Source organism: Lycium ferocissimum, unplaced genomic scaffold (assembly GCF_029784015.1).
Source record: "Lycium ferocissimum isolate CSIRO_LF1 unplaced genomic scaffold, AGI_CSIRO_Lferr_CH_V1 ctg6048, whole genome shotgun sequence".
Taxonomy (NCBI): Eukaryota; Viridiplantae; Streptophyta; class Magnoliopsida; order Solanales; family Solanaceae; genus Lycium; species Lycium ferocissimum.
In genome coordinates this window covers 25416-40278 of record NW_026726207.1, presented here as the reverse complement: position 1 = coordinate 40278, position 14863 = coordinate 25416, and positions in this window count along the sequence as shown.

The window sequence follows — 14863 nt, the reverse complement described above, 5'->3', positions numbered from 1 at the left end:
TGAACAACTTATGTCTCAAAATAAAATCGAAGGTCCAAAGTCCCGACTTTGTATCCGAAATGGTTTGGTCCCTAACTTACCATAGTTAATCCGAGTTGTCCCAATGTACAAAAATACGGGATATAACAAATCAATGCATAGACATCATGAGAGAATATGGATAATATACCTGTGACAATGTCAAGGGAGGACTCAAGATCTTGTCGTCCGGCTAGAACATAAATACGAGGCTTGGAGCCACCTGAACTGGACGCTCCCTCTCTGCCCCTGCCACGGCCTACTAAAATCGGGGGAGTCTACCCTACGGGGCCCACGGACAAAGAAGAACCGGCTAATGATGCTGTAGGCTGAGCCCTATCTCTGCCACTCATCGAGGGACAATCACGCATTATGTACCCTATCTGGCCACAGGCATAACAAGCATCGGAGCCTCGGCGACATGAACCCGAATGAAACCTACCACACTGGGATCACCTCCAAACTGGGAACCCGAAACTCTCGAACTTTGACCTGGTTCAGAGTAAACAGGGCCATCAAATCTCCTACCCGCGAATCGAGGAGGTGCACTAGCTACGGACTAGCCTAAATATCTGGAGTACTACTGCCGCTGACCCCCTCTATACTCACTACTAGCACCGGCCGATTTGGCCCTCTTGCTCTGCCCTATATCCACATCACGCTCACCCCTTTGCGGCTGCTGTTGTCTTCTAAATTATGAGCTTGAGCCTGAATGCGGGAGATGTCCATCCCCTCCTGTAGTGAAGCTGTCGAGCAATCTTTGATCAAATGTGGCCCTAAGCCACTCACAAATCTATGCACCCGATCTCCCATATCAACTACCATGGTCGGAGCATACCGGGCCAATGAATTGAAACGAAGGCTATACTCCAGGGCATACTTCCTTGCTTTAGATTCAGAAACCTGTCAGCTCGGGCCCTTCGAACCTCGGGTGACAAATAATGGCGAATGAAGGCATCCATGAATTCCTGCCAAATCGGAGGAGGTGCATTTTCCGTTCTTGAAGAAATCCAATTGTTGTACCAAAGGACCACAACATCACGGAGCCTATAAGATGCCAACTCCACGGACTCAGTATCTGAAGCATGTATAATCCTCAACGTCCTCAATATCTCATCTATAAAACCCTGAGGGTCTTCATCCGGCTTTGACCCGAAAATTCTGGCGGGTTCAAACTCATAAAATCACAAAGCTCTAGCACTTTGCCGCCCGTCTTTCCGGACCCGCACTCGCCGCTAAGCTTGAGCAAAGCAACTCGTTGAGTCGATGGCCCGAATGGCCTCGGTCATCGGTTGACCCGAAGCACCCGGTGGAGGAACCGGAGGCATAGGGGCCGGGCGGGAACCCTTCTTACCCTCTAGAATACACGGTATGAGAAGTATGAGAGGAGCCTCGTTATGGGACTCACCCTCCTCTATACGTACCGGTGGCACCGTTCAACCGCCTTCCCCGCGCGCCTTGCACTTTTGGGCGGCTGTTGCTTTACTCTTTACCGGCATGGCTGAAATCATAACGCACAATTAGGGAAAAAGTAAATCCTATAACATAGCTCTGTCGCAAGATCTATAAAAAAGAAAGACGGTCATTATTTCTAAATGCCCCGCAGCTTCTCGTCTATAAGTGTGGCGCGCTTCACACCCATAAACAAGACTCTACTGGACATGGCTCGTAGACACACCCTACGATGGAACAGCTCTGATATCACTTTTGTCACCACCCAACTAGTGGGCCATGATGGGTACCCGGAGCTGACTACCGAGCACCACCCATCCTGCTATCTATCATACTCAACCTGGACATGCATCAACCTCAACACAAGGCTTATAATGAACAATCTCCAAATATTCCTCAAAACACACACACACATATAATATATATATATATATACATATAATATATATATATATATATATATATATATATGTGTGTGTGTGTGTGTGTGTGTGTGTGTGTGTGTGTGTGTGTGTGTGTGTGTGTGTGTTTGCATATGCCTACGAGGCTACAAAAATGATGTACAAAATATACAACGAAGAGGTCACATAGCATCTACAACCCCACACATATGTATCTACGAGCCTCTAGCTAGAGTACTGAAACATAAGGTCGGGACAGGACCCTTCCATACCCTAATATATACACAAAAGAAATACCAAGGAATGGCGACTCCGGAGTAGCGGAGTGCTCCTACAAATCTGCTGAGTGAGCTCCTAAGCATTTGCATCATCTCCCTGTCTACTTGTGGGCATGAACACTACATCCACAATAGAAAGGATGTCAGTACGAACAATGTACTGAGTATGCAAGGCATGTAAAACAGCATAATAAGGAAGTAAAGGAGCATAAGATGGAGAGCAAACCATTAACTGCTGGCCTTTTAAGGCGGAGTCATGCATGCTAACTGTTACAGTAAAAATAGTATCATATCATAAATATATAAGCTACCCGACCATATAGGTACGGTGTGATCATCATTAGCTTGCGTCCAGGCCTCCCACGTCCGGGGCATAAGCTGCCCACTGCAGTGGTGTGTCTGCCCGGCCGCCTATAGGACGGCGCGGTGTTATCATACATATACATAATATGAGGCATGCATGGGATTTCAAGTAAAAGTTATAACTCTATCGGAGTAACGTAAGGTCGGGAACCACCGATTACATTATGAAATAATCATCATCGCTATGCCTCACCTTGGAAGGACCAAGGTCATGAGGTGAGACAACAACAAAAAGTAACATCAATGAAATCATAGAAATAGGATTACCAACTCATGAGAGCATCATTATCATCATCATTATCAAAGAACATCTCTCATCTCTATCTCATAAGAAGCTCTTAGGAACCTTTAACTTTCATCTTTGGGATGTATGAAGGCCATGAAAATATAGAGAAGAAACCATAGTATAGAAGTCATGCCTATGAAAGAAGGGAACTAGACTTACATACCTTTACATCTCTCCCAATTTATCGACTAAACGCTTCCCTCCAATATCCATAATTCAACATTCAAGAGAATTCATACTAAGGTTAGATAACCGGAACATACTTTAGGTCTCAATTAACAATCTAAGAGCTAACGAAAATTGGGCAGCATCTCCGTTGTTTCAATGACTTCCTCCACCTAATAAACAACTCCCAAACATCAATAACAACACCCACAATAGCATAATCAATAACTTCATCAAGCTAGACATTATTCAATTCTCAACATTCCCTATCAAAATCATTCATGAGCATAACTATGGCACAATACCATATCCATTCTCATATAATACTTCTTTAACACCATTTGCATCATTCACAATAAGATTTTACTCATGGCATGTCAAGAACTATTATTAATGTCATGTTACCATTCAAGAATTTCACCTTTTCCATATTTGCACTTCCTACCATATTTTCTTCCATAATCCAAGTCTTTCAACCATTCAATACTCTTAATAACATGAAATAAACAAAAAAACTCACCTTTGATTATGTAGGAATGGGCTTTGGATGAAAATACTTCACTTGGAGAAAACCCCAACTTCAATTCCAAAGGAATTTCTAGCTTCCCATAACCCTAGCTAGCATCCTTGCACTTGAATCCACTAATTTTTGGTACTTGATCCTTGATCTGCCTTGAATTTATGTTGGTACGGTGTATGGAATGTTCTAGAGCTCTTGAGAAGTGTGGAGAAGATGGCAAATGAAAAATATGAACTTGGGACTTATATTTATTAAAAGTACAAAGCTGCCCGTCAGGAATTATACGGACACTTATACGGTCCGTATAATTTTATACAGTCCGTATAAGTCATCCAGTGATGACCCTTCACTGTGCCTGTTATACGGACCGTATAAATGGTCTTATAACCCACCTTTCTCTCGAACTTGTCCTGGTCTATTCATTTGATCTTCAATCCTTATGAAACCTTCTTAGCACTTGTTTATTACTTCATTAACAACCTAAACATCCTTATAACTTATCCTCAAGATCTTACTAACTAACCGTTAGCTTGACAATTTCAAAATCTCTTCCCCAAACATGACTTATACCTCACTTTCCTTTGACGAACTTTCTTCCCTTGCCTCAAATGTCTTTAGAATCTTAATTAGAATTATTAAATATCCCTTCTCGCTTATAGGGACTTCATGCACACCTTAACTTGCACTAGCTTAATCACCGCACGACGATGCGAAATGTCCGAGGTGTAACAGGCTCGGTCCTTTTCAGTATTGTTCTCTTATGATCTAGTAGGTTGCCATCTAATGACGCTCATGGTCCTCTCTTGTTTATGATTATGATATGAGAGCATGATTAGCGGTGCTCGTCGGGTGGGCACAGTGGCCATCATCCCCCCCCCCCCGATTTGGGTCGTGATACCAACGGCTCTCTCACTCTCTCTCTCTCTCTCACCACCATCGGAGTGCTACTAAATCTTGTACCTATACCCCCGTGGGTGGCGGTGTCAATCTAAGTCAGGGTTTCACTTTCGACCCCTTTCATAGGTAGGGAAGACCATTGCTCCATAGGTGTTTTCCCCATCGCCCCAGTTGAGCGACCCACCACCTTTATTGCATTGTTACCCACCGAAATGCGGTCAGTTTTGATCGGTTTGGATGCCTCCTTTCGTGGCCTTGCCCGTCTCATTGCCGGTGGGCGCATGTTAGCTCACCTAAAATGCGGCGAGCTAGAGAGAGAGAAAACCTTATTTCTCAAAAATTATAATGTTTGTTCTCTTGAGTTATATTTTATCATTTTTTATGAAATTTAGACTTGGAAACTAATTAGGTGCTTTATATCATTTAATCAGTTGAATAAATTTATTTGGGGGGGGGGAGGATATCAACTTGTAAAATGTTTTTGTATGTTTCTGGAATAATTTTTTTGTGGTGTTGAAGTGATTATTACTATTATAGTGATGTAGTTAAGGGATGGTGTATTATAGTCATTTAGTCTTTTACCATATTAATTTTCTAAGATTGCATTCAACAAATATTCTGAATCTTTTAGGATCAAAGGAAGGAAAATGAAATGGTGAGAATGCAAACTGAAATGACAGATTCCTATCTTGAAAGAGTAATTTATTATTTATGTCTATCTAATACAAGCATTACCATTAGAAACACACATTGATATAAACAAACCACATATTACTTATCGGTGTATTATGTGATTCTATAGGTATTGTTCTATAATGCATATAAAATAAATACTTCAAAAATATGTAAGAGCTATTAAAATACTCCTAAAATATCAAGGCTACTAAAGAATTTTTATTTTTCAATATACATACATCTAATTTAAATTTATTTAAGATAATGTGAGAAAATTCATATATGTAATAAGTATGAGTTCAGTGACGTTATTTGTGACCGCGCGCGAAGGAACTGGGTATTGGTTAAAGAGTGTTACAAAAATCTACTATCAGTGCTCTTTGCCCGATATTTTCCTACATAATTAAATTAGATATCATTAAAATTTTAACACTAACACTTGCCACGCCCATTAAATTGTTAGGAATCTATCTATCTATCTATCTATATATATATATATATATATATAATATATATATATATATATATATATATATATATATATATATATATATATATATATATATATATATATATATATATATATATATATATATATAAAATAGGCAAGCTAATTACAAGTCACTTGGCAATTTTAAGACAAAAGCAAGTTATTGTAATAATTTTTTGAATTTGAATGGAACATAAAAAATTTAAATTCGATTAACGAGATAAATTCCTCAAATGTTTCAACCATAAAGCTTATCCGAGCTTAAATACGTAGAGCTTATCTAAACTTATCTTAACAAAGCCATTTATCCATCCAATTGCAGTATTATATTAAATGGGCTATTTCATATTTAAGTTTATACTTATTTGTGTCTAAAACTATTAATTTGAATTTAATTTAAAATATAAGAATATCTGAATTTATATTAAAAAGAAATGGAATTGAAAAGGATTCTCTTGAATTGAGTTTAAAAAAATCGAATTTTCATTTTTACTGAAAGATGTTTATGAATTTGAATAGAAAGATCAAATTAAAAAAAAACATTTGAATTTGAGATGAGAAAGCTTTTAACATATTTACGTTCTATATTTCATACTTATTTTTATAACTATATTTATATCTGTAATTTTTGTTTTTACTTGCCATAGCTATTAAGCTGGTTGGTAGAAATTTAGAAAATTAAAGAATAGCTGGCCTTCCTAAAGTTTAGGCAATAAGCAAATAAATTTTCAGTAAACATGAAATATATAAAAACCATGTTTCCTTTCTGCAATGGGGGCAGGTGAAAATATTGAAATTGGTGATTTTTTTTTTTATTTTGAATTTGGATTGGTAATGTAAAATAAGTTTTATTTTAGTATCATATAAGTATAAATTTCGAGTATGAGATTCTTAATACTTTTCGAGTATGAGATTCTTAATACTTTTAGCTAAGGGTGATAGATTATCCTGTATATCTATACTGTAATATTTTGAAGATAGTCCCCAAAATCAAAAGATAATACATTTATCATATCTATGTATACAGCAGTGTAGATTTTGGATTGAGCCCAAGTCCTCATTTGCTGTCAATTTGTTTTTTGAAATAATTGGATTTGAACTGGTAATTTTTTTCTGAGCATTTCTAATTCTTGGATATGTTACTCCTTTTCATCAGAGTTCTAGACAGAAGTATTAGTTCTTTAATTACATCAAACTCCTTGACAATGAGTAATTAAATAGTAAGTCAAATACAGAAGTGGGTGTGAAATGGTTAATTTAAGTGGAGCCCACACAAGGTCATAGTAGCACCAAAAGGCTGCTACATTTGTTGACCATTATGTATGGAGTTAAGAGTCCGAAACCAAAATGACCCATTAAAGAGGGGTTAAACCAAAATATTCCAGAAAAAAGTGTGACAAAATTACCTTTAACACAGTAAAATACTGCGTTTAGGGAGCTCCCTTTTTTTTTTGTTTTGTTAAACTCTCTTGTTTTACATTTCACACTTTTTTACGTACTTTAACCAAAGATTAATCATGCTTCGCGATTCCGGAACTTCAATATTTTATATAGAACCCAACTTATTTTTGTGCGATTAATAATGTAGACTCAATACATCAAGGATAAGCAAAACTTCAGATTATCGTCTTAGTGGTTGAAAAGTGTTCGAAGTCCATTTTTGTTTGAATACTTGTTGTCATTAGCTTTAAGTTATTTACGTTTTAGGGTTTAGATTTAAGCGTGTTATTTTTTTGACAAAATTGCATCATTCATACCAATCTCAAAATAATTAAACTGCATCATTCATAACAATATGAAAATACTTAAACTTGTTCATTAATAACAAACCCAAACTTGTTAAAATACAATCATCAAAGAAAGAAAAAACTTAAAATACATTAACTCAATTCATGCCCTTGAGTTGATCTTCCGCCACCACCGCGAGATATACCACCACCACTAGATCTGCCACCACCACCAAAGTTTCCTCCGCCACGAGAGGTACTTCCACCGCGAGATGTATTTGAACTACCATGCCGTAAGAGACACTTACGCTTATCATGACCAAAGTAATTGCAAAATGAGCATTTTCGAGTGTATCTCCCTGGTGGAACATCCATTTCATTAGAAATATGGAAGTATGCTTTCTTTTTGAATTTACGGAATATGCTTTATTTGCAACCATGGAAAATGGCTCCGCTGGCCCATAACTCTCACTACCAAGTGGGTAGAACCTTCCAACATACGTTTTTGCATAATTTTCAAGTGTATATTCCCTAGCCACGTACGTGGAGGCATTCTTTCCCATTGTGATAAAACATTTGAAGGCATGAGAACATGGCATGCAATATGATTGCCACTTGCCACATGTGCATGTTCTTGGTATCTCACAAATTGTGTGGACTTTACCTCCTTTACCTTGGTGCACACTTATTGCGAGTTCAAATATGCGCTTTGCATAGTTGTACTCTATCCGGTCATGTTGCTGAGCCTTAAATTTGTGATACTTAAATAATTGTGACGGTTTTGGCATCCATTTTAGACCGTTTGTCATAAGTCCTTTGGCCTCTTTTTATCTAGTGACGAACCGCTCCACAACCTGCTTCTCACCATTGCGGTGATGGGTAGTCCCCATGCAGATTTCAACAAGCCATTGAATGACTCAGAGCTGTTTGTTGTCAGCATCCCCCATCGCCTACCTTCATCCTTATGTAATGTCCATTTGTCTTTATTAATTGTATTTAACTAGTGGAAGGCTTCCTCATCTGCCCGCCTAATAATCTCCATCTGTAGGTGAAACTTCATTTCCTGATACTCTGTTGCAGCCGCCCACATCCAATTGCAAAGTGCTGGGCTTCGATATGCCTTGTGGAAGTTTGCCTTCAAATGCCTTAAACAAAACAATGGTAGGCAAAGATAGGGAACGACACCCATGCAAATTATTACCTATTGCTCAATATGCCAATATTTCTGTCTGATATGATACATATGCCCATACGATCCTTAATAACGTGTTGCCTTAAGTGGTTCAAAAATGAACCCCACGTATTTGTGCTCTCATTAGCTGCAATTGCAAAAGCTAAAGGGAATATAGATCCGTTTGCATCCATTCCAACTGCAATTAGCAGCTTATGTCGTATACCCTGTACACATGTGTTCCATCTACTGATATTACTGGCCGACAATAAGCAAAACCATCAATTCATGGTTTAAATGCCCAAATCACAAACTCAAAAATATTACCGGGCACACCAGGCTCCGATTTGAGCTTCCATTCAACAACAATACCAGAATTGAAGTGTTGTAGAGCCGCCATGTATCTCGACAACGTCTTGAAAGAGACCTCCCAATTGCCGTAGACTCTCTCATGTGCACACCTACGCCCAAGATACCCCTTCCGCCTACTAATGGCTTTGCGATATACTTTCAGACGGTTTTAATACATTCTTTAATTTACCTGGAGAAGTTGAAATATCAGCATATAGGAATGAGGAACATTGCATTAACAGCAAAATTAAAAAGCAAAATTAAAATAAACTTAGGCGAAGGGGATTCCTTGGGCTTTTTGCAATGTCGCCAACTAACACAGCAGCAATCATATTGGTATCTAGATTGCAATGATCATCCGGAGGTCACCCATATCACAAGTGTGCCTTGTGTAGAACTTTGAAATAGTCCACACTTTTCAAAGAATTTCCTTACCACGGAACATCCATTGACAACCTTGATTTTTTTGGATGCAGAGCAATCGCTAAAGTTTTTGAGTGAACTTTGAATTCCCTCATCCTCTGGATGCAATAAATCTTAACAGCCCTTTGCAATGACTTTTTCGAGTTGAAAATCATGCCTTTTTCAATATGAACCCTCTGTTTTACAAGATCGACTGGCTCTTTCTATAAACTTCGCCGAATATGATCATCATCCCTAGTAATGACAAAGGCATCAGGGCAATCTGAAAGATGATCAAGATAGAGGATCTCATCGGAATGCCACTTAACTGGGATCCACTCTTGCTGTTAAAATTGGCTTTGCGGCATAGGCTTTTGCTGGTCAAATGGGTGCTATGAATTCAGTTCTTCCTGGTGTGTTGGACTATTCATCATGTCTTGCAACAGTTCTACTTGATCTTGAGGGTTAGTACCAACGTCAATCTCATCCTCACTTTTTTCATCTTCTTTTTCCTCCGCATTAGGTATTTCCTCACTATCACTCGATGATGTATCTATATAATTTGGATAATCCACACCATCCAGAGCAGGTCTTTCCTATAATTTGGGGCAACGAACTCATTCTCCCAACATAAGAAACTAGAGTATTTTAGCTACTAAACATCAAATAATACTATTGATGTTAAAAAAAAGTAGGCGTACCGATAGTAATCAACTGCACCGAAACTTGAGGATGGACCATCGTTTTGAGTAGCTGGACAGGATGAGGATGTTCCAACCTAACTCATCCCTCCCGATTGAGAAGATTGTCCGATATGATCCATATGAGGTGTATAACCCCTAAAAATATAACCAACATCATTAGTATCATTAAAGTAATAAACATATGCTACTACACATATAAATATTTACCAACAACAACAACAATAACAATAATAATAATAATCAAATTGCTGACTTAAACTTTCCAGAGGCATTTGACTCCTCAATATGCCTTCATAAGTACTAATGTCAGGGAATTGTGTTCATGAGTAGGTTCCAATTCAGTGACTTCAACCTGAATTCTAGATGGGGCTTCCCGACGAGGTCTATTTCGGGCTTCCCGAGGAGCTGTAGCCATGACTTCAACATGATTAATGGGGACCTTCTCTACGTACATTTCAAGGACGTTTAAAGTTATACACTCCCGATAATCGTAAGGGGCCTTCATCCGTTAAAGAATCATCGTCATGAATATGTCACTGTTCATAACTAAATACACCTTCCGGCGTAAATTATATTAGATATCTTTCAATTATATTTAAATCAAAATCACCCCTAATCACTTCTAGTCTATTATACAAGGCTTGGAGTAGTTTTGAAAATTTTAAGTTAAGTGAAAACTTAACATGGTATTTTGAGGAAGAGTCATAACGCAAACTATTATCCTCGAATATAATTTCTTCGTCCCAGAATAAAGAAACCCTAATAGTTGGAACATCTTCCATGTTTTGACTAATTTAGGAGTACAAAATGCAGAATTTGGATGAAACTTAGAAATTGGATAACATGCAAAAATCGGATGAAATTAGAAATTGTGTTTTCCTTTCATCCAAAATTCATATTATATAAGGTTTGAATGCATTTGTATCATATAACACATGCAATTAGGGGGTCCTGCAGCGTTACGTCAAGTCAAATCAAGTATGGATTGTGTTGTCATTCAATGCAGTGTTGCATAACGCATGAATTTGCTGCGTTATGATAGCATAACACATGAATTTACAGTGTTATTCTGACAAAACGCATGAATTTACTGTGTTATTCTGACATATGCCTAAAGCTGCGCTAAAGCTGGTCAGACGCATGCCTCGTGTTGTCAATTAGTGCAGTGTGTTGTCAATCGGAGTTGTCATACAGAAAAATGTGATAACGCATCCAAAATTTGCGTTATACAATAACATAATTGTCAACACAATGCACGCATTTGATGCTAGCGAGTGTTATACAACGTAATTGACGAATAACTACCAACCACACAAAATTGAGTTATTATGTCATTTTTTAACCAATTTGGAGATATTAGTCGTATTACAACGTTCTCTCCAGGAGACATATTCAAAGCAATAGGTACGACATGGGAATTCGGTGAAGATTTTGAATACTCGAATAACCCAAACGAGAGATACAATTAACATTACAACAATATGATGACGGATGAGTGGAATGGGCGTGTTAGGGAGCTGCAACACTGAAACCAAACTTGAGGTCATTAGGGCTTAAACGCTCAAAAAATTGTGCTATGTCAATGCCTCGTGGCACTTCGCAAGAGTTGAATTTTGCTCTTAACCGTTTTTGAGAAGAGAAACAATCGGATGAAAATACGTTGCCTTAGGGTAGAATATGGTCAACATGGTTACTTCAGATTCAGATCCAAGTGGGATTCGGACTGTGAGATGTCCGATCACGATGATTCCTCATGATATTATTAATAGTTGTACTATATTAAATAAAGGTGGTGGGCTCATAGTCATGATCCCACAACCTATTGAATTTGATACCTATATAAGTAGCCTTTTGCTACTTAGTACCTACTTAAAATTCAATGTCAAATAATAGAAATGTAGATTGGTCAGCATTTTTTCCAAAGGATTCGAATAGAAGTGGTGATGACAACTCAAATCAAAGCAACTATTCCAGTGATTCCTCAACCGGTAACAGTGAATTCGTGCTAGACGATTTCAACCCCCCCCCCCCCCTCTTTTAATAAAGCGTAATGACAATTTTTGCGAGCTGAAATATTCAGATACACGTGAATATTATTGTGGTTCATGTCGCGAATGGGCATATCGGTACACCGAATCACAACGTCTTGTTCGTGACTTGGAAAATCTCAACGCTCTAATCCCAACAAGATTTTCATTGAGCATGCCTCGAACTGATTAAGATTCTTGCGAGGTTGCGTTACAAAGGATTAGGAAAGAGAACAACCAAATGCTAGCACGACGTTGTAGATTTTACATGGTCAAGTTGGTTGAAGAACAAGCATCATGAATCGGTAGGGAACTAACATCTACAGAAAGAAGATCTATCTTAAGAAACCTAACATATTTATCTGAGGACGAAATTGAAGACTTCAATTCTGATGATGATTAAGAATATTGTGATTTTAGTTATATGTTTAATTATGGTGATGTTGCTAATTTGAAGAATATTAGTATGTTTAGTTTTGCATTGACTCAAGGGCATGAATTTGATAAATGTATTTTAAGTTTTTTCTTTCTTTGATGATTGTATTTTAACAAGTTTGGGTTTTTTTATTAATGAACAAGTTTAAGTATTTTCATATTGTTATGAATGATGCAATTTAATTATTTTGAGATTGGTATGAATGATGCAATTTTGACTAAAAAATAACACGCTTAAATCTAAACCCCAAAACATAAATAAGTTAAAGCTAATGACAACAAGTATTCAAACAAAAATTGACTTCGAGCACTTTTCAACCACTAAAACGATAATCCTAAGTTTTGCGTATCCTTGATGTATTGAGCCTACATCATTAATCGCACAAAAATAAGTCAGGTTCTATATAAAATATTGAAGTTCTAGAGTCGCGATGCATGATTAATCTATGGCTAAAATACGTAAAAAAGTGTGAAATGTAAAACAAGAAAGTTTAACCAAGAAGAAAAAAACAAAACAAGAAAAAGAGAGCTCCCTTAACACAGTAAAATACTGCATTAAAGGACTTAACCATGCCGTTACGGTTAAGTGATTTAGGTAAAAATAATTAATGTTTTATGTAAATTATTAATTTTAATGCATGGAAGGATTACAGAAAGTCAAGAGCAAGTTTTAAGAAACACTTCCAAGCATATATGCTTAATTACAACATTTTGACCGCAAATCTGAAAAGCAGATTCAAAAATAGTAGGACTGCTGCTCTATAAATAAAAAGATAACAAAAAGGTACAGAAGCCAACAGTGACAAACAAAGAGTTAAATGTCTAATTGAGGATTAAATGTGGGAACCGCATTGAAAGATAGCAGAAATTTCAAGAGATGCAAATGCAGCGCGTGGCATTCCAATTGAAGTGGCCCACAGTCTATCAACAAATTTATACATTCATGTACAAGTGATAAGGCCATAAACACAATGCCTTTAAAAGAATATAAACGTGATTTTTCGAAAATACCCTCTACAGCAGCGAAGACATGTCTGCTTGAGTTGTACCACTCTCACTTCTTATACAGGAGAAAGAGAATATTTTTTACGGTTTTGGGCCTTTTGGAGGACTAATCAGGTAGAAAAAGGTACAAATTTCCTTCTATCAGTAGAGAAAATATTATAATAATTACTCAAATGAATAAATTAGTGAAAAAGTACTATATATGCCATTTAGAGCCTGTTTGGATGAAACTTAAAATAAAATGGCCTTATTTCTGAATAATTATGCCCAAAAAAAAAAAAAAAAAAAAAAAAATTGTGAGTAGGCTAACTTATTTTTTTTTTTCGCTTATAAAAACGTTTTCACTTATAAACGCTTTAGATAAGCTAAGCCAAACGGGCATTATTATTTTTTTTTATTTTATCGCACAAAATGATTTAAATTAAAATTGCGCCAACACAAACACTCAAAAAAGCGAAAACAAATTTTTATAAGCAACTTATAAGCCAATCCAAACGGGCTCTTAATACCGATTTGACTTTTTTTTTTTGTATAATTATCTAGATAACCATAATTTTTAATGTAGGATACGGATAAATAGGATCTTGGAGTCTTATCTTTTCAAATAAATACTATGGAAAAGGTTAATTTCAAAGAAGATATCATATTCCTAAGGGAAAAGGGTCAAAAATACCCCCTCTACTTTGGAAAAAGGGCTAAAAATATCCTCCGAACTTATTTTGGGTCAAAAATACCCCTCTCATCCTTAAAGTTTTCAAATATACCCCTGTCTTGATGGAAATTATCCCCCAAAATAACCCGAAATCATTTTTTAAACCCGCTCCATCATTTAAACCCAACTCAACTAAATAATAACCCACAAGATCCCCTTATTCCCCCAATTCCCTCAAACTTCAAACCTACATATTGGGGGAATAAGGGGATCTTATGGGTTATTATTTAGTTGGGTCGGGTTTAAATGATGGAGCGGGTTTAAAAAATGATTTCGGGTTATTTTGGGGGATAATTTCCGTTAAGACAGGGGTATATTAAAAAACTTTAAGGATGAGAGGGGTATTTTTGACCCAAAATAAGTTCGGAGGACATTTTTAACCCTTTTTCCAAAGTAGAGGGGTATTTTTGACCCTTTTCCCTATTCCTAAAGATTATGTAATTGTTTTCGAATTCTAATTCAAATGAAATTTGAATTGGAATGAAGTTCCTACTTATTAGCCTCTTATATATACCCATCATTAATGCAAAATACAATATCAAGTTTTCTCCTCGAAGTTACTCTCTCTGCCATGCGGTCTTTTTACGATAGTTATTTCTTCTCCCTTTTTCTTTTCTATAGATGGTCTGCTAATATATTGGTACATTAGTTAAAATAAGATATTTCCATTTGGTTTAAATTAGTTTTTGGTTTTCGTCGTATTTCATTGTGTGAAATGCCATGGAAAAGGATCACTACTAAAAACTGGCAAAAATCGACGGATTCCGTCGGTTTTTCAATAATT